Genomic DNA, 20,174 nt, shown 5'->3' on the forward strand with positions numbered 1-20,174 from the left:
TGGGGGTAGTCTGCTGCAGTCTCTTCAGGCAGATCATAGGAGGTCTTCTGGGCCTCCCCACACAGGAATGGGGCAAAGATGCCAGACCACTGATCTCGAGGCCAAGCCTCCCGTAGGGCTGTCCTCTCAAAGGCCAGAAGGTATGCCTCTACATCATCCTCCCGCATCATTTTCTGCAGCCAATGGCTGGCCCGTATGATCTGCATCCCATCAGGGCTGCGGTTCAGCTCTGTAAGGGTCTTTACCTGGTTTACCAGTTCCCAAAACATAGCTCGGTCTTGAGAAGCCTGGTCCATCAGCAGGCGATTAGTCTCTTGCTGCAGGCGCATTGCCTCCTGTTGGGCGGCTGCCTGAACACGGGTAGCCTCCTTCTGGGCCACCGTAGCTTGTATCAGTGCCCGCACTAAGTCATCCATTGTGATGAAAAAAAAAATAAACCCTCTATCTTTTTTTTTTTAATCGCCCTCCTTCTTCTGCCACGCTCTGCACACCAAATCCCACCGCTAACACCAGTTGTGAGAAAGTTCCTCCTCTACCTTGATGGATCCTGTGCTTATTTGGCAGATTTGCTCACCTCAGTGATCTTCCCCACAGTCTGGGTCAACTCCTCTTGTATCTGATCAGGAGTTGGGAGGTTTGGGGGAACCTGGGCCCGCCCTCTACTCTGAGTTCCAACCCAGGGCCCTGTGGATTGCAGCTGTCTATAGTGCCTCTTGTAACAGCTGCATGACAGCTACACCTCCCTGGGCTACTTCCCCATGGCCCCCTCCCAACACCTTCTTTATCCTCACCACAGGACCTTCCTCCTGGTGTCTGATAACGCTTGTACTCCTTAGTCCTCCAGCAGCACACCCTCTCACTCTCAGCTCCTTGTGCCTCTTGCTCCCAGCTCCTCACACACTTCCTCTCCTCTGGCTCCCCCCTCCCTGACTGGAGTGAGCTCCTTTTTAAACCCAGGTGCCCTGATTAGCCTGCCTTGATTGGCTGCAGGTGTTCTAATCAGCATGTCTGCCTTAATTGGTTCTAGCAGGTTCCTGATTACTCTAGTGCAGCCCCTGCTCTGGTCACTCAGGGAACAGAAAACTACTCATCCAGTGACCAGTATATTTGCCCTCTACCAGACTCCTGTACCCCACTGGCCTGGCTCTTTCACACCACCTTATAGTCTATTCATCCAGCCCATGATTCTTTAACTTGCTGGCAGGAATACTGTGGGAGACTGTATCAAAAGCTTTGCTAAAGTCAAGGAATAACACGTCCAGTGCTTTCCCCTCATCCACAGACCCAGTTATCTCCTCATAGAAGGCAATTAGGTTAGTCAGGCATGACTTGCCCTTGGTGAATCCATGCTGACTGTTCCTGATCACTCTCCTCTCCTCAAAGTGCTTCAAAATTGATTCCTTGAGAACCTGCTCCATGATTTTTCCAGGGACTGAGGTGAGGCTGACTGGCTTGTAGTTCCCCAGATCCTCCTTCTTCCCTTTTTTTAAAGATCGGCACTACATTAGCCTTTTTCCAGCCATCCAGGACCTTCTCGATCACCGTGAGTTTTCAAAGATAATGGCCAATGACTCTGCAATCACATCAGCCAACTCCTTTATCAACCTCTGATGCAGCTCATCCAGCCCCATGGACTTGCGCTCATCCAGCTTTTCTAAACAGTCCTGAATCACTTCTTTCTCCACAAAGGGCTGGTCACCTCCTCTCCATACTGTGCTGCCCAGTGCAGCAGTCTGGGAGCTGACCTTGTTCATGAAGACAGAGGCAAAAAAAGCATTGAGTACATTAGCTTTTTCCACATCTCTGGCCTGGTCTACACTACGCGTTTAAACCAATTTTAGGAGTGTTAAACTGAAGTAACGCCGCACCCATCCACACTAAGAGGCCCTTTATATCGATATAAAGGGCTCTTTAAACCGGTTTCTGTACTCCTCCCCAACGAGAGGAGTAGCGCAAATATCGGTATTACCATATCGGATTAGGGTTAGTGTGGCCGCAAATCGACGGTATTGGCCTCCGGGCGGTATCCCACAGTGCACCACTGTGACCGCTCTGGACAGCAATCAGAACTCGGATGCAGTGGCCAGGTAGACAAGAAAAGCCCCGCGAACTTTTGAATATCATTTCCTGCTTGCCCAGCGTGAAGCTCCGATCAGCATGGGTGGCGATGCAGTCCCAAATCCAAAAAGAGCTCCAGCATGGACCGTACGGATGTGATCGCTGTATGGGCAGACAAATCTGTTCTATCAGAGCTCTGTTACAGAAGACGAAATTCCAAAGCATTTTTTAAAAATCTCCAGACAGAGGACACAGCAGGGACTCAGCGCACTGCTGCGTGACAAGTGTAACGGAAAGCCAAAGAATCAAATGGACGCTCATGGAGGGAGGGAGGGGGGACTGAGGACTCAAGCTATCCCACAGTTCCTGCAGTCTCCGAAAAGCATTTGCATTCTTGGCTGAGCTCCCAATGCCTGTAGGGTCAAACACATTGTCCAGGCTGGTTCAGGGCATAGCTCATCAATTTACCCCACCCCCCACCCCCAGAAGGAAAAGGGAAAAAAATCATCTCTTGACTCTTTTAAATGTCACCCTATGTCTACTGAATGCTGCTGGTAGACGCGATGCTGCAGCAGTGAACTGCAGCATCCTCGCCCCGCCCCTTCCTTGGTGGCTGATGGTACAATATGACTGCTATCCATCAGCAGCAGCAGCCTGGTGGCAGATGGTACAGTTGAGAAGATATCCATCCTCATAATCAGCCCATGAGTGCTCCTGGCTGGCCTCCCGGTCAATTCTAGTAGATGGTACAGAATGGCTGGTAACCGTCTTCATCATAGCAACAGGGGCTTGAAGAATTCACACTTGTCTTTGCAAACTCGTAGGCCATACTCTTTCAGTCTCTAAATTCCAGTCTCCATCAGTCTCCGCCCTTCATGTGTAAAGAAAAGATTCTGTACTGCCTGGACTATCATAGCAGCGGGATGCTGGGCTCCTCTCCCCCACACTGCTTAATGTCCTGTCTGGACTGTCATAGCAGCTGGAGGCTGCCTTCCCCTCATTTTATCTCACTAACAAATCACTGTTTCTTATTCCTGCATTCTTTATTACTTCATCACACAAATGGGGGGACACTGCAACGGTAACCCAAGAAGGCTGGGGGAGGAGAGAAGCAACAGGTGGGATTGTTGCAGGGGCACCCCCTGTGAATGGCATGCAGCTCATCATTTCTGTGGGATCTGACACGGAGCGGCTGTGCTCTCTGGTTCTCTGATACACTGGTTCTCTAGTACACTTGCCCCATATTCTAGGCAGGACTGATTCTATTTTTAGATACCATAAAGGAGGGATTGACTCAGGGAGTCATTCCCATTTTTGTCTTTTGCACCCCCGGCCGACCTCAGCCAGGAGCACCCATGACAGCAGCAGACAGTACAGTACAGAAGGACTGGTAACCATCATCTCATTGCCAATTTACAATGGCAGCAGACGATACAGAATGGCTGATAACCATCTCTGCTATCATGCAAAAGCAAATGAATGCTGCTGTGTAGCGCTGCTGAATTGCCTCTGTCAGCGGCATCTAGTACACATACGGTGACAGTGACAAAAGGCAAAACAGGCTCCATGGTTACCATGCTATGGCGTCTGCCAGGGCAATCCAGGGAAAAAGGGCGTGAAATGATTGTCTGCCGTTGCTTTCCCAAAGGAAGGAGTGACTGATGACATTTACCCAGAACCACCCGCGACAATGACTTTTGCCCCATCAGGCACTGGGATCTCAACCCAGAATTCCAAGGGGCGGGGGAGACTGCGGGAACTATGGGATAGCTACGGAATAGTTACCCACAGTGCAATGCTCTAGAAATCGATGCTAGCCTCGGACCGTGGACGCACACCACCGAATTAATGTGCTTAGTGTGGCCGCGTGCACTCGACTTTATACAATCTGTTTTACTAAACCGGTTTATGTAAAATCAGAATAATCCTGTAGTGTAGACGTACCCTCTGTCACTAGGTTGCCTCCCCCATTCAGTAAGGGGCTTACACTTTTCCTGACCTTCTTGTTGTTAACATACCTGTAGAAACCCTTCTTGTTACTCTTAACATCCCTTGCTAGCTGCAACTGGAAGTGTGATTTGGCCTTCCTGATTTCACTCCTGCATGCCTGAGCAATATTTTTATACTCCTCCCTGGTCATTTGTCCAAACTTCCACTTCTTGTAAGCTTCTTTTTTGTGTTTAAGATCAGCAAGGATTTCACTGTTAAGCCAAACTGGTCGCCTGCCATATTTACTCTTCTTTCTACACATCAGGATGGTTTGTTCCTGCAACTTCAATAAGGATTCTTTAAAATACAGCCAGCTCTCCTGGACTCCTTTTCCCCTCATGTGATTCTCCCAGGAGATCCTTCCCATCAGTTCCCTGAGGGAGTCAAAGTCTGCTTTTCTGAAGTGCAGGGTCCGTATTCTACTGCTCTCCTTTCTTCCTTTTGTCAGGATCCTGAACTCGACCATCTCATGGTCACTGCCTCCCAGGTTCCCATCCACTTTTGCTTCCCCTACTAATTCTTCCCAGTTTGTGAGCAGAAGAGCTCTGCCCCTAGTTGGTTCCTCCAGCACTTGCACCAGGAAATTGTCCCCTACATTTATTTGCCAAAAACTTCCTGGATTGTCCATGCACCGCTGTATTGCTCTCCCAGCAGATACTGGAGTGACTGAAGTCCCCCATGAGAACCGGGGGCCTGTGATCTAGTAACTTCTGTTAGTTGCCAGAAGAAAGCCTTGTCCACCTCATCCCTCTGGTCTGGTGATCTATAGCAGACTCCCACCACAACACCTCACACTTCTAAACTTACTCCAGAGATGCTCAGGTTTTTCTGCAGTTTCATACTGGAGCTCTGAGCAGTCATACTGCTCTCTGACATACAATGCAACTCCCCCACCTTTTCTACACTGCCTGTCCTTCCTGAACAGTTTATATCCATCCATCACCTTACTCCAGTCATGTGAGTTATCCCACCAAGTCTCTGTTATTCCAATCACATCATAATTACTTGACTGTGCCAGGACTTCCAGTTCTCCCTGCTTGTTTCCCAGGCTTCTTGCATTTGTGTATAGGCACTTAAGAGAACTCGCTGATCGTCCTGCTTTCTCAGTATGAGGCAGGAGTCCTCCCCTCTTGCGCTCTCCTGCTCGTGCTTCCTCCTTGTATCTCACTTCCCCACTTACCTCAGGGCTTTGGTCTCCTTCCCCCGATGAACCTAGTTTAAAGCCCTCCTCACTAGGTTAGCCAGCCTGCTTGCAAGGATGCTCTTCCCTCTCTTTGTTAGGTGGAGCCCGTCTCTGCCCAACAATCCTTCTTCTTGGAACACCATCCCATGGTCGAAGAATCCAAAGCCTTCTCTCCGACACCATCTGCGTAGCCATTCATTGACTTTCACTATTCGACGGTCTCTACCCAGGCCTTTTCCTTGCACAGGGAGGATGGACGAGAACACCACTTGCGCCTCAAACTCCATTATCCTTCTTCCCAGAGCCACGTAGTCTGCAGTGATCCGCTCAAGGTCACTCCTGGCAGCATCATTGGTGTCCGTGTACCATAGATATCGTCCTTCCATACACAAACAGTAAAATACCCTGGAAGGAGGCAGCAGACTCAGCTCTGCGAGCCCCAAAGGCAGCGTGGGAGCAGAGACGCCAGTCTCAGAGCGGGGACGCTCTGCTCCCTGCAGACACTCAGGACTTCTCAAGGCCTGTGTTTTAAGCTAAAGTTTCACATCACAGAGCACAGGCCAGAGGGGAAATAGCTGGGAAGGTTCTGAATGATCCCTCCTGCCGGTGAGAGCGAGGAGCTTAGGACGATGCATCACTGCACTGTGCCCCAGGCCCAGGCCAGGAACAAGATGCACACGGTGCTCTCATCTGTCTGCCAGGCTCCCATGTGGCCTCCCCCAGGCAGCAGCTAGGAGCCTGACACCAGCGCCGTCCCATTAACTGTACAGGATGAAGCTGTGATGTGGCTGGGGATCAGTGAGGAACAAGGGACACACTCGGTCTGAGGGAATGTGCCACCCATAATTATAACTGCTCCAGAGCGGTAATACCCCAGGACTCTCTTCCCCTTTGACAGAATGTGATTCCTTCACCCGGCACAGCAACGTGCTCCTGCCCTGTCAGTCTGACACTGTACAGCACCCAGGGGAGCACCCGAGAGCTCCCTCCTCAGCTCCTTGCAGAATCTCCCCATTTCACTCTTCTCTTTTCTCTGGGCCCTCAAGTTCTCTCCCCCTCTCTGCCCAAGGGCCCAGGCTGCTGCTGCAGCTGCTGCTGAGAGCTCCTGGGGAGCTGTTCGGTGACACCCCTGCGGTGCTGCTGCAGGGAAGCAGTGAGGGAGGGACCCAGCAGGGGCTAGTGAGAGACAGGAGCTGGAAAAGCAGCCTTTGCATCCATCAAAACAGCTTCATTAGTGAGCAGGGATCGGACTGGGGGAGAGGGCAGAGGGACAAAGGTGCCTGGATTCTCTGAAGATTCACCAACAAAATAAGCTCTGCCCATGTGAGTCACCAAAAGGAGACAGCATGGTCTGTTCACAGGAGAGGGTGCATTGTTCAAAATGGGATGGAGTTGCTGATTGGTTCCAAATGGCTCCTGGGGCCGGTCTCCCCTCATGGGGCTAGAATATACCCGTGGGCTCTCTGGGCCTGGACCTTCTTTACTGGGGGAAAATAAGAGGTGGCATCTCCCAAACATCACCCGCCTGTGGCACCGGAAGGAGGTGTCACTGGCAGTACATGGTGCTGTGCTGTAACTCTCCCCCTCCGCTCTCACAAGGTGAACGAAATTGTTAACAATGCTGATATTTAAAGGATCATCCCCAGGCACCTGAGCCCACCCCCCACTCAGGGACTGGAGCTGTTCACACCTCTCCGAGCTGCTGTGCCCAGCTCTCTGCATCCCTACATGTGGGTCAGTTTTGAGGTTTTCTTCACAACCAGAACAGCTGGAGAGTCAGTTTAAAACAAAGTGAAAGCTGAGATCCTGGAGAACAAGGCAGTCGCAGAGAAGTGCCAGTACTTCCTGGTTGTTTCTGAGCCCCGTCAGTAAAAGTAGACACCAGGACTTACCAGTGCTCCCTGCACCAAGCCCGGCGTCCTTAACAGGGTTGGTAGCTCTGGACTCCTGGAAGGGGGGGGCCTTGGGGCAGAAGGGCCAAGGGGGCTCCGCTTCCCACCACTGGTGAGTGCAGGGAAGGGGGTGATTCCATTCCTCCCCCCCGCCAAGCAACACGGCTGGGGCCGGGTCGCTCCGCTTCCTACTGGCTGCAGTGAGTGCGGGTGCGCACCCAACCCCTGCTGCCGGCCGGCGCCAGGCCCCCTGCTAATCCCTCAGGCTACCCTGGGCCCCACAGGGTCCCCCAAAGCTGGGGCCCAGGGCCGCAGCCCCTATTGCTCCCCCCTGTCGGTGGGCCTGCTGGTAGGGTCCGGCAGCACTGCCAAGCCAGCACGTTAACCTCGCTGGTGCGGCCGTGCTGCTGGGACCTACCGGCAGGGCTGCCAACGGGGGAGCAAATGTTGGCTGTGTGCGGGCCGGACTGGCGGCCGGCTCTTGCCAGAGCACTGCTCTGGCCCGCACCGGCCCACTTTCACCTCTGCAAAGCACCCTGGTGGCCAGTTTTCACAGTGGGATCGCTACTAACCGTGCTGCTCTCTGTGTGGAAGTAAGAGCTGCTAGTGTGAATGTGCTCTGCCTGCACAAGGAGCTAGTGTGCACATGCAACAGTGGCTTTAATTAAAGTGGCATCACTTTTGCCAGCAAAACTTTGTAGTGTAGGCAAAGCCTAAGAGCTGACAATCACTAAGAGCAGGGTAGAACCTCAAGAGACTGAATGTATAGAGCTTATAGTAGAGAAGCAGGTAACAGCTGATGGGGCAGCCGGTGGAGTGGACCAGTTAGGTATGTGGCAGGGTGGTGACTGACAGGTGATGCAGAGGAGCAAGCAAGGTGCCTTCTTCCTCCCCTCCACCAGGTGTACCTCCGAGTCTTCACTCACCTGGGGCAACCACAGTGAGCGGGGTGTGGTGAGGGACTTGCTAAAGGAACTTTTGGTTGTAGAACTAAAAAACCTGAGGCAGAAGACACTGCCCATCACACTCTGGGGTGGGGGTTTTGCTCACGGTTTTATGTTCATGAATCCTGCTTGCAGCGTTTTCCTTAATTAATGCAGGGTGACCTCCCAGCTCTCATTTAAAGTTTCTTCTCTACGATAGGCACCAGCTCTGGGGGGGCTCCAAGGCTAAAGCAACCAAGGGAAAAAAAGAGTGGGTGCTCAGCACCCACCAGCGGCCCTGTGATCAGCTCCTCCCCCTTCCTCCCAGTGCCCCCTGCCCACCGTGGGTCAGCTACACAGCAGTGTGCAGGAGGCATTGGGGGAAGAGGCAGAGCGAGGGCAGGGTGTGCTCGGGTGAGGGGGCAGAATAGGGCAGGAAGAGGTGGGGTGGGGGTGGGGTCTTGGGGGAAGGGATGGAGTGGGGGCGGGGCCTGTGCAGAGCAGGGCTTGAGCACCCCTGGGGAAACGAGGAAGCCAGCACCTGTGTTTTCCACACTCAGGCTCTGTGCTTTAGAGAGAGGAAGTTTTGCCTCTCAGAGGCGCGCAGGGTGGGGTGTGGTTTGCCCAGGTCACTGGGTGGGGGCTCGAGCTGGTTCTGTGTTGTATATTGAACCCAGCCCTTCTTGCTGCCCACTCAACCTGGCAGACGGGTTGCAGGTGCACAAAGAGCCATCAGCCCTGTTCTCTCTATCAGACATTGACACTTGCAGTGTTGGGGCAAAAAAGTCTGGATCTTTTTCCATTACCCACAACCCCCAGTGCTCACCCCCCTGAAAACCAGGCCCCTTTCATTTAGGTGCCTAACCTTAGGCAGCCAGGAGTGAAAGATTGTCCTTGGATTGATGGGGGATAAACCTGGTGTCCTTAAGGGGTTTAATTAAGCAAAGTCAACAGCATTTCCTACCTTGTACTCCTGGGCAGCCTCCTCCACAGGAACCACAGTGTGAGACTTGTGGTCCCGGGATTTCTCACACACCCAGCAAATGGTTTCTCCATCCTCCTCACAGAAGAGTTTGAGACGTTCCTCGTGTTTCTCACACAGATCCTCCTTTTGCCCTTGTCCTGGTTTTGACCCTAGTTGTTTGAGCTTTTGTATAATGATGCTCAGCTGGGTGTTAGGTTTGAACTCCCCTTTCTGGAACTGGGCTCTGCACTGGGGACAGGTCAGGGGTGTCCCCGCTCCCTTTTCCGCACAGTACTGGCTGAGGCAGGCTTGGCAGAAGTTGTGCACACACGCGATAGTCACCGGCTCTGTCAGATACCCCAGGCAGATGGAGCAAATAGCGTCATCTTTTATGTCCCCTGCTGTAACTGGAGAGGCCATCGCAGCTGGGTGGGTGTCTGTTCTCTCTGCCCTTTGCAGGCGGCCAGCAGCCCAACCAGCCACACCTGCAGGAAACCCGAAAGTGAAAGGAAAAAATCAACAACAAGCAGCCTTTTAAAGCTTCTTTTAGCATCTTGTGCAACCGGGAGCCAATCACGCGCTCCGGCAGGATATTCCACCCCCCCCCAAAAAAAGGAAGAAGCCACAGCCCTGAAAAGCCTCCAAACAAGCAACTTTAAGAAACGAATAGGCAGACGGGATAAAAGTTACCACAGTGGGGTGGGCCATCTGCAGTGGTTGCCAAAATAGGCCATGTGGCAGAGAGGCTGGTGTTCCTTGTTGGCCCATCTCAGCACCCCTCCCCCAGGGCTGTGGTGTTAAAGCCCATTGCCCCATATGTCTTTGTTACATAAAATAATTCATTGTCACTTGATGTGGCTCTGACCTGCTGTTCCCAGGGCCTGACAGTTACTCTGTTTCCTAGAAGCCACTGTAAATGCAGCTTCACTCTATTTTAGTTATTTATTTTTAACTCCTTTTTAAAGCAGTGTTTTGGTTACTCCTGTTTTCCTCAGCGCACCTTGGATAACTCTGTGCGCATGGCTGTCATTGCGCTGCTCAGTGTATGGTTGTAATAATAAATAATCAAAGAAAATAATAATTGATGCTACAGGTTGAACCTCCCTAATCTGGACTTCCCTAATCCGGCAACACCCCTGGTCTGGCATAGTCGGTGACCCAGTGGGTGCTCTGGGCTGGAACACTCAAGGGGGAAAAACTGATGGGTTGGGGCCAGGAGTGTTGTGGGACCAGGGAAGACTGGAGCTGGCAGTGGCCAGAGGAGCCGGGGGCCAGCGGCTGGGAGCTGAGCCCCTGGGAAGCGGAGTCCTGGTGGGCCGGGGGCCAGCAGTGGAGCCTCAGAGTCCTTGGAGAGAGGAGGGGCCGGTGCCCTGGGGACAACAGCTGGAAGCAGTGAGACTGCTTGACTGGCTACAGCACCTGATTGGTTGGGAGAGTCAGCAGAGCAGCTCTTAAGCCCAGCAGCAGATGCACTTAAAGGCTGCTCAAAGCATCAGGTGCTGCTGGGATAGCACCTTCCTTGTTCTAGCCTTGCCCCTGATTTGCCTCATTCCAGCTAACCCAGTTCTGACCTTGACTCAGGTTCCTGACATCAGCTCTGGCTCCAGTGTTGGCTCCTAGCTCTGGTTACTGACCCCTAGGCCTGGTTGCCCAAGTCCCGGTCACGGACACTGGGGTGTTTAATGCCTATTTTACTTCAGTCTTCACTAAAAAGTTTAATTGTGACCAGATACTCAACACAATTAATATTAGCAGCAAGGGGGAAGGAGCTCCACCCAAAATAGGGAGAGAACAGCTTACAGAATATGTAAGTAAGTTAGATGTATTCAAGTTGGTGGGGCCTGATGAAATGAACCAGAGCCAAGGTTGGTGCCTGGAGAGAGCATCTGGCCATCCTGACTCTAGTCTTGCCCTGCAATTCTGTTCTGATCATTGCCACCCAACTCCTCCTCCTCACCACCCTGGATGCCTCACACCCATTGCCATCCCCTTCACTGCCTCCACTCCTTGTCTTCCCCTCCCAGGCTCTGCCCTGCTCACCCCTGCTGCTCCCCCACTACCAGCCCCTGCAGGTTAGTTTCACTCTCCTGAGCAGAGGAAGGAAGCAGCCTTTTCAACCTTTTTTTTTTTAAAGCAGATTGCACAACCAGGAGCCAATCACGTGGGAAATTAAAAAACAAACAAACAACAATAAAGCAGAAGCCATGGCCTGGGAAAAGCCCCCAAACAAGTTACTTACAGAAATGAATAGGTGATTTAATTACATACACAAAGAAGCCAAGGCTGCTCCCCTGTTTCTACATCCATCCAAGGATCACATTAGGAATGGGAGTTCAGGTTCAGCTGTTTGTCCTCTAGGACCTAAATCCTTTTCATAGTCCCTGCTTTCCAGGCCACCCCTAGAGCACAGGGAACTGTGGCCACCAGTCTTCCTTCCTAGCTATAGGGCCTTGCTGTTGGCTGTATTAAAATGCATTTGTTTTACTAATCCCAGTTTAACAAACCATCCGGCCTGCTCTATGCAACTGCCCTGTCACTAGCATTATTTACCACCACTCCCAGCCAGCTATGTTAGCCACAGAATTTATCAGCAGTGATTTTATATTTACTTCCAGATCGTTAATTACAAAGTTGAATAGTGAGGGGGCTACAGCCAATCCCTGTGACTCCTCGTTAACAGCTCTCCCATTCAATGACAATGCCCCATTGTCAGTTACAAGGTCAGAGGTTTAGGTTGGACATTAGGAAAAGCTTCCTAACTGTCAGGGTGGTTAAGCACTGGAATAAATTGCCTAGGTAGGTTGTGGAATCTCCATCATTGGAGATTTTTAAGAGCAGGTTAGATAAACACCTGTCAGCAGGGCTGCCCAGGCTCCGGAGGAGCCCCCACAAGAACGGCCGAGGCTCCCTCCCCGGCCCCAGCCGGACCCAACCCCGCCTCCACCCCTTTCCCGGAGCCTCAGCGCATCCAGGAGCATCCCTGGACAGCGGTGCAGTGTGTCTCCAGCCGGCCCTGAGCTTCGCCCCACTCAGAACCACATGGTAAGGGTGCGGGGCTGCGAGCTCCAGGCTGAGCTCAGCTCCGTCCACCAGGGCCGGCTCCAGGCACCAGCCTACCAAGCATGTGCTTGGGGCGGCACCTTGTGGGGGGCGGCGATCGGGGTTTGGTTTTGTTGTTTTTGGTTTGGCCACGCAATGCTGGGGGGGGTGGGGACTTGGGCGGTGCAACGCGATGCTGGGGGGGGGAGGGGACTTGGGCAGCGCTTCGGGGGGCAGGGGCTTGGGCAGCGCGATGCAGCGCTGGGGGGGCGGGGACTTGGGCGGTGCGACGCGGCGCTGGGGGGGTCGGGGACTTGGGTAGCGCTTGGGGGGGCGGGGACTTGGGCGGCATGACGCGGCGCTGGGGGGCAGGGACTTGGGCAGCGCTTGGGGGGCGGAGACTTGGGCGGCGCAACACGGCGCTGGGGGGGCGGGGACTTGGGCGGCGCGACGCGGCGCTGGGGGGGCAGGGACTTGGGCGGTGCAACGTGGCACTTGGGGGAGCAGGGACTTGGGCGGCTCCACACAACGCTCGGGGGGGCGGGGACTTGGGCAGTGCGACACGATGCTTCGGGGGGGCAGGGCGGCGCTCGCGGGGGCAGGGCGGCGCTCTTTTTTTTTTGCTTGGGGCAGCAAAAATGTTAGAGCCGGCCCTGGTGGAGATGGATGGCAGGAGAGAGATCACTTGATCATTACCTGTTAGGTTCACTCCCTCTGGGGCACTTGGCACTGGCCACTGTCGGTAGACAGGATACTGGGCTGGATGGACCTTTGGTTTGACCCAGTATGGCTGTTCTTATGTTCTAACCTAAATGAACCCAAAGTTATGGAGACAGATATGAGTCAAGGAAGCCAGGAGAGTATCAGAAACCTGGAAAAATCTCTGACTGGATGGGCTCAGGCGTTTGGTCACAAGCTGACGTGGTTCAAAAGTTTTGGAATTTTTTTAAGCAGAATTTTTTTATTGTTTCTTTAAACAATCAACGAGTTTATTAAAAAAAAATCAAACAAGTAGCAAATATTTGACCACACACTTCTGAAACCCCAAACCATATTCAGGTTTTTGCAGACTAATTTCAGCTTTTCAATTAAAAACCCACAACAAATTTTCAAGGAAAGCAGACGTTGTCCATGATTTTGTTCTGCTTTTTAAAAACCCCTAGTTTTTGATCCAGAAAAAGTTTTGACGGAAAATATTTGTCCAACCCTTTTAATGAGCTTTAGTGCCTTTTAGCACTAGCTGATGCTGAGAACCAGTGATACCTTGTAAAGAAGTTTTCTCAAAACCTGGGTTTGTGCTGAGATGCAGAAGGTTTATTTTTCCCAGGGGCGCCCGTGGGTGTGGAGCAAATGGGTCAATTTGCGCCGGGCCCCGCAGGGGCCCCCATGAGAATATAGTATTGTATAGTATTGCCATTTTTTTATGGAAGGGGCCCCCAAAATTGCTTTGCCCCATGCCCCCTGAATCCTCTGGGCGGTCCTGCCTGTCAGGGATGGTCTAGATGGTGCTGGTCCTGCCATGAGTGCAGGGGACTGGACTAGATGACCTCTCGAGGTCCCTTCCAGTCCTATGATTCCATGATTCTATAAGCCCATGAGTGAATCCATCCCTGTTCAGCACATGCACAGTGTTTTCCTGACTCAGACTCCAAAACAGAAGCTTTTGAGAACACAGGAGTCACCAAAGCAAATCAGACCAGAGTCTGACTAGTCTGAGATCCTGCCTGTGACAGAGGCCCCAATCTCTGATCCATGACAATCTTACTTCTCATACCATGATGACTCAATTTTCTTATAACCTTTTGTAAGGAACTTTGTCAAAGGCTTGTGAAATTCCACAGGAACTTTTAGCTCATCTACCTTGTCTCTCTAATATCCTGGGACCAGCCAATCTACACTTATACCGCAAACACATAAACTGTGTCAGTGGGTTCTCCTTTGTCCACTGTTTTATTGACATGCTCAAAGAATTCTGATAGATTTAGGGAGACCCCATTTTCCTTTGCAGAAGCTGGGCTGGTTAGAACTCAGCATAGCATGACCGCACAGTTCTCTGTTAGTTATTGTTTACCAGGCCCTGCATAAAGCTCACCGGGCTGTAATTCTCAGGATTACCTCTATCAAATTGTTAAAGCTGGCTACAACATTCCCAGCCCTCTGATTCTCCAGAAGAGTAACTGATTTGAATGAGAGGTAGATTACTGTTAGCAGCTCAGCCATATCACTCTTAGGTCATTTCAGAACTCTCGGGCATTTGCCATCTGGTCTTGGTGGCTGCTGTTTCTTTAACTTACCAGTTTGTTCCAATATCTCCTCTTCACACCCCAATCCATTATCTTTATTTCATGAACAGAGCAGCCCCAACACCCTGCTGAAAACTGATGCAAAGAAATCAGATATTGTCTCTCAGTATTGTCCTTACAGTCCTCAATTGCTTCCTTTCCCCTGCTGATCCAAGACATCCTTCATTTCTCTCACAGGCTTTCTGATTCTGATGGACTGAAATAAATCCCTGGTATTTGGTTTATATCTCTGCCTGGTCATTCTTCTAATTCCATTTTAGCCTCCTAATTCCCATCATACACTTCACCTGATATACGGTGTGCTCCTTTTTCTTGGCTTCACAGGGTTAATATTTTCCATTTGCTGAAGGATCCCTGTTTTGGCTCTAACAACCCCTTGCCCATGGCCATGTGGGGTTACAGTATTTGTCCCCTTGCTGATTCTTTTGTTTCTCAGGGGTTCAGGTGTCTGGTTGTTGATGTAGCCTCCAAGCTGAGTCTAAGGATTGTAATTTCCCTGCATTTAGGTCTTTTTGACTCACTTCCCATCTGCAAGATAATGTGATATTGACTCATTTATCTGTTTTATTTTCAGACTAACTCCAGGCTGAGCTCAGTAAGTTCCATTCCCCCCAGTATCACCCTGTGTGACATTGTGTCCTGCTCAGTGTGTTGGTGTTCAGGGCATTCTCACCCCTCTGTCTGTGTTTGGTTGCAGGGTGGAGAAGTGCCCAGATCTACGCAGATACTGTACATACCACTGATGTTTTATCCATGGAGAGACCCACCTCCCCCCGGAACTCTCTGCTCCTTTCCCTGCACAGAGCATTTTCCTATGACATTCAATAGGCTGGAAACAGCAATGTCACTGGGGTGGATGGAAAGGGGCAGACAAAACCCAGGTTTATTGCAGAGCAGGGACATGTCCCCTTTGGGAAAGGGCTGATTGGTGAGGGAATGCTGCCCCCTGGTGTCACCTTTCCAGGGTCGGCCCTAGGAACCAGCATTCCAAGAATGTGCTTGTGGTGGCACTTCTCAAGGGGCGGCATTCTCGCTTTTTTTTTCTGCTTGGGGCGGCAAAAAACCTGGAGCCGGCCCTCCACCTTTCCAGAGCGGCTGTTCTTATCTGTCCACAATTTGCACTCAACTGCTCAGCTCTCGCCACCCAGCAGCAGGCTCAGACCAGGCTTTAGCCCACAATTTCCTTCTAACATAACATGCTCAGACAGGAGCTGTTCAGTGTCTCCATGGCTTTGGGGGGAGGAAGGCCCTGTCCTCACTGAAGGGCAGATGTAACCAGCTTGTGACACTCCCCTGACCCAGTTACAACAAACTATGGCCACCTGGCAGCTATTCTGCCTCACAGCGGTGGCTGAGCTCTGTGTGTGTGTTTGCTCCCAGCATGCTACCTGACAGTGTGTGTACCCTGGTGCATGCTGGGAGACTCTGGGCTGCTCCAGCAGGGATCAGAGAGCCCAGGGGACATGCACAGACTTTGCAACACAACTGGCTGGGGGTCCATGCACTCTGGGGTATCCTACTGCATAGAGCTGTGGAGAGGGGGGCATCCAGGGCAGTTTCACCAACACTGTTAGGGGATCCTTATAGGGCTGCCACCTCTCAGGTTCACAAAACTAGGACATCTACCTGCTCCACATACACAACCTAGTCCCCCACCCAGAGCACTGTGTCCCCATCCCACACTTGGGAGAGGGCACCAGCAGGGCCGGTGCAACCATTTAGGCGACCTAGGTGGTCACCTAGGGTGCTAGGATTTGGGGGGGTGCCATTTTCTTCGTCAGCAACTGCGGCGGCCGGATCTTTGGGCACCGCGGATGCTGCTGGCATTTAGGTGGAGTGAGCTGTAAAAGTTACTGGTGACCTCCCTTAATAACTAGCAGGCAGCCACTAGGAAAAAGCAGAAGCCTCACGTACACAGTAACCTGAACTTTTGAACTGTCTTTTCTCCTCTGCCTTAAAACAAAAAAAGCTGGCTCCAAACCGGTTTTCACTGACCAAATAACGGTTTCACGGGGTCTGGCAACCACCAATAAAGTGTTAACATGGCATAGTCTTTGTTTAAAAGTATATGAAAAATTTGTATGCAGCAGAGTTCTTTGTACCTGAGTACAGAACTCTCCTTTTTTCTGCAGAATAAAGCAATCTTTCCTTATCCCTGTCAGGCTGTTATTGGCTCTCAGCTAGACGAACCCGATATTTCAGTAACAGTTTCTGGTGACCCCAGACAGGACTCTCCTAGCTCGGACATCGGACTCTGGACGGCTGTGGCGAACAAGGAGCGGCGCCATCGGGGTGTTTAGCCCCTCTTCCTCACTTCACCGCGGCCCCTGGGGTTTGTGCTCTGATAAGGTGAGCCCTAATAGAATAAAAAAACACTATCTGGTTCTGGTTCTGTTCTGTTCTGGTTAACCAATTAATGTTTTTCTGCTTTATACATTTTAGCGTTACATGTGTGGGCGGAACTAAGCCTCTCGTTCGTAATTCCTCAGGGTGGAAGCCATAGCGTGCAAGGAAGCTCTGAGGTCGAATTGGGATCCTTCTGTCCCGTCCCCTGTAGCAGTCAGTGTCAGTAAAAGTAAAAAATCCTGAATTAGACCATAATTCCCTCTGCTCTCTGTTTAATTCTCTGTCTGAGTGTCAAAAGACAGATGGGTGGGTCTCAAAGAAAACCCTCACACAATCCTGACTGCCATTCCAGCAGGTACTGTTTGTTATTCAATAATAAATTTGTGTAATGCCTTTTTCAGTATTCCCCTAGATCAAGACAGCTGTGGATAGCTTTGGATCCAGAAGAAAGCCAGAAAGCATCTGTAGTAATGCAAATTATCTAACTAATAAGGTAGAAGCCACTGAAACCTGGGCTGCCTATAAAACAAATACAAGAAAATATAGGGTAATTCCTCTGTTTTGCTTGAAATCAACAAGGGTATTTGTATATTTTAAGCAATGATTGACTGCCCAAAAGGCATAGACATCTGTTTTTTGTCTTTCAAATAATCAGAGAAAACTGATGCCAGCTGAACAGCATTTAACGTACCATGCATTTACTGGCACAATAGGAATTATGTTTTGTGTTCTATGTCCTGTATTGTGGTGTTTGTCTCGTGGCCAAAATTGTTGTATTTAATATTTTCATAAAATAGTCTAATTTAAAATCAAACAAAAAAGTTACATTAAAATGCAAATATTTGTTTTATTCAACTTAAAATACAAAGTGTTTAAATAAATCAGGAAAATGTAATATACTAAAGTCTAATACATTTCCTTAAAACTAAAAGAAAAAAAAACTTCATTGGCCAAATCTTTTAATTAAAAAAATTGTTATTAAAATGTGCACTCCAACAGTCTTTGGAAGCAAGGACATAAAAAGTTAACCACACTCCCCATATTGTACATGGAATCCTTCTGGCTACCTCAGATTTCTAGCCAGAGGGCCGGGGAGGGTAAAAAGCTATTGGACACCAGAGGTTGTATTAAGTAAATTCCTCAAAGTGAGTGTGCTTGTCCTGGCTTGTTGCTCCAAAGCTCTGTAATAAGTTATTTTAATAAAAAAGTATATGTAGCATACATTAAATAATAAAACTAATGTACTGTATAATAAAAATGTTTATAGTTAAAAAAAGGTGTATAAGTAAAAAATAAAAGTTTCCTTTGTAAGTTAAAAAAGCCAAAAAACAAACGAGCAAACAAAAAACAAAATAAATTAACTTAAAAATATAGCTAGCAAGCTCAGGCTAAAGATAAGACACTGGCCCCATTCAAGGACACCGCTCATAGCTAAAAGTTGGCTGACAACCAAAAAAAGGGGGGGGCTTAAATGTGCCCAAGCAGCTATAAAATCTGCAAAACACTGCCAGGCACTAATGAAATGTGTTAGGTTTCTTTTCTCACATGTAAAGAAGCGCTACCCAAAGACCCTAGCAGCCCTGCCACTACTTGGAACCAGGAGACTGGATCTATGTAAAGGTCCACCAATGAAAGACTGCTTTGGCTCCATGCTGGAAAGGCCCTTATTAAGTCCTGCTGACCACCAACACCACTGTGAAGTGCCAAAGACTGACTGCTTGGACCCATAATTCTCACTGCAAAAAGACCCCTCCACCTCGGGAGGATTCTCCTACTGATAATTAGCCTATTCCTCCTTCTAGCTCTACTGTGCCTTCTGGACAGCAAAAAAAAGGACAAGGTGAAGTGTTAGTAACCTCTCCCTTGTCCACTAACAAACCTACTGTGCCTTTGAATTTTTCTAAAAAAATCAAAACCATTACAGGGTAATGTGCTGGTAACCTCTCCCCTATAAAATGCTAAACCACAACTGTTTCAAAAAAAAAAAAAAAAACTCACTCCACTAAAATTGCCAAAGTCCAGAAATTCCTAACTAAAAAAACATTAAAAACTAATCCTAGTAAAAAAACAAAAAATTATAAACTGACAAAAAAAATTTGTGGGACCCATGCTTAAAAATGTGGTATTAATTAAATTTTAAAGTTTATTCTACAGGCTGCGCCCTGTGTTTTAAATAAATCCTTCAACATATATTGCTCTCCCTAATTAAATTTTAAATAACAAATACCAAAGGCACCTTGTTGCCACTGCCTCTGCCATCTTCTCAATTACACTATTACCTGTGTAATACATCCAAATACAAACAATGCCATATATTTAATAAAACCAATGGCCAAGGCCCTCACACTTTAGTAATTTATTTAAAAATTGTTTAAAAAAAATGTTTAAAGTTCAAAATATCCCATATAAGTAAACAATTAAGTAAAGAATAAATGGATCAGTAAAAATAGAAGTATATGATATCACTACAAATAAACCCAAAAAATCTGTAATTAAAATTAATAAATTCCATAATAAAATAAATATAATGACTATTCCTAAAATTTGTACTGTATTACATAAAAAAAGCTCTTATTGTTATTTGGTTACCCAATTAGTAAATAATCAAACAAATACCCAAAAAGTTTGTTCTGCCACTAAAAATTTTACCTGTATTAAAACCATTCCAGTAACTAATAATGTAACCTGTACCTTATTGCAATACATTCCCTCTTATGCTATTAACATTAATGCCTTCAGAAAATATATAAAAGTATACAACCAACAAATGTGGTATAGCCCTACACCAAAAAAAAATATATTAAAATATCAATAAACTGTAATTAATACGACACTAAAAACTATCAAATGTACATTGCCCTTATCCAGTTTCCAAATCACCTCTACATACCCAAATTGCTCACAAGGGGCTGCCATTAAATTAGCACAACAAAGGGCCTGGGTTATTTTCTCTGGAAGAAGAGGGACCTAATTAAATCCCTATGGGATGGGGCCAATAGTGCAGCAGCCATTTGGAATATTCTTAAAAGCCAAGAACATAATAAGAAATTGGGTCAACTAGAAAAGGCCACTAGCCTTATTTCTGGAGCTCAGCTATCCCAAGTACAGGCTAAAGTTGGTAAATTACATGTCATTTCCACCCTTAGTTCTATAATCCAGAAGTTACTGACAGAGATGGTATTAAATATCGCTAAAGCTGGGAAGGCATTGCAGTAGAATCTAGCTTGTTCAGGAATTCAGGATTTCCTGAATGACCAGCTAATGGCCATTCGAAATAATCTTAAGCACCAGGCTTGGCCCACTGCCCTTCCAAACACATCAGAAGTACCATCTGATCTGTGGTCATGGAGACATATTTGGACACTTTCTGGGTAAAAGTGTAAACATTCACAGTGCTCCTTCCAAGCATTTGGACCGGTTAGGGGGTGTGGGCTCCCACATAACGAATCCTACCGGGTCCATGGGGAAGATGCATGT

The sequence above is a fragment of the Mauremys mutica genome, chromosome 12 (assembly GCF_020497125.1).
Source record: "Mauremys mutica isolate MM-2020 ecotype Southern chromosome 12, ASM2049712v1, whole genome shotgun sequence".
NCBI classification, from domain to species: Eukaryota; Metazoa; Chordata; order Testudines; family Geoemydidae; genus Mauremys; species Mauremys mutica.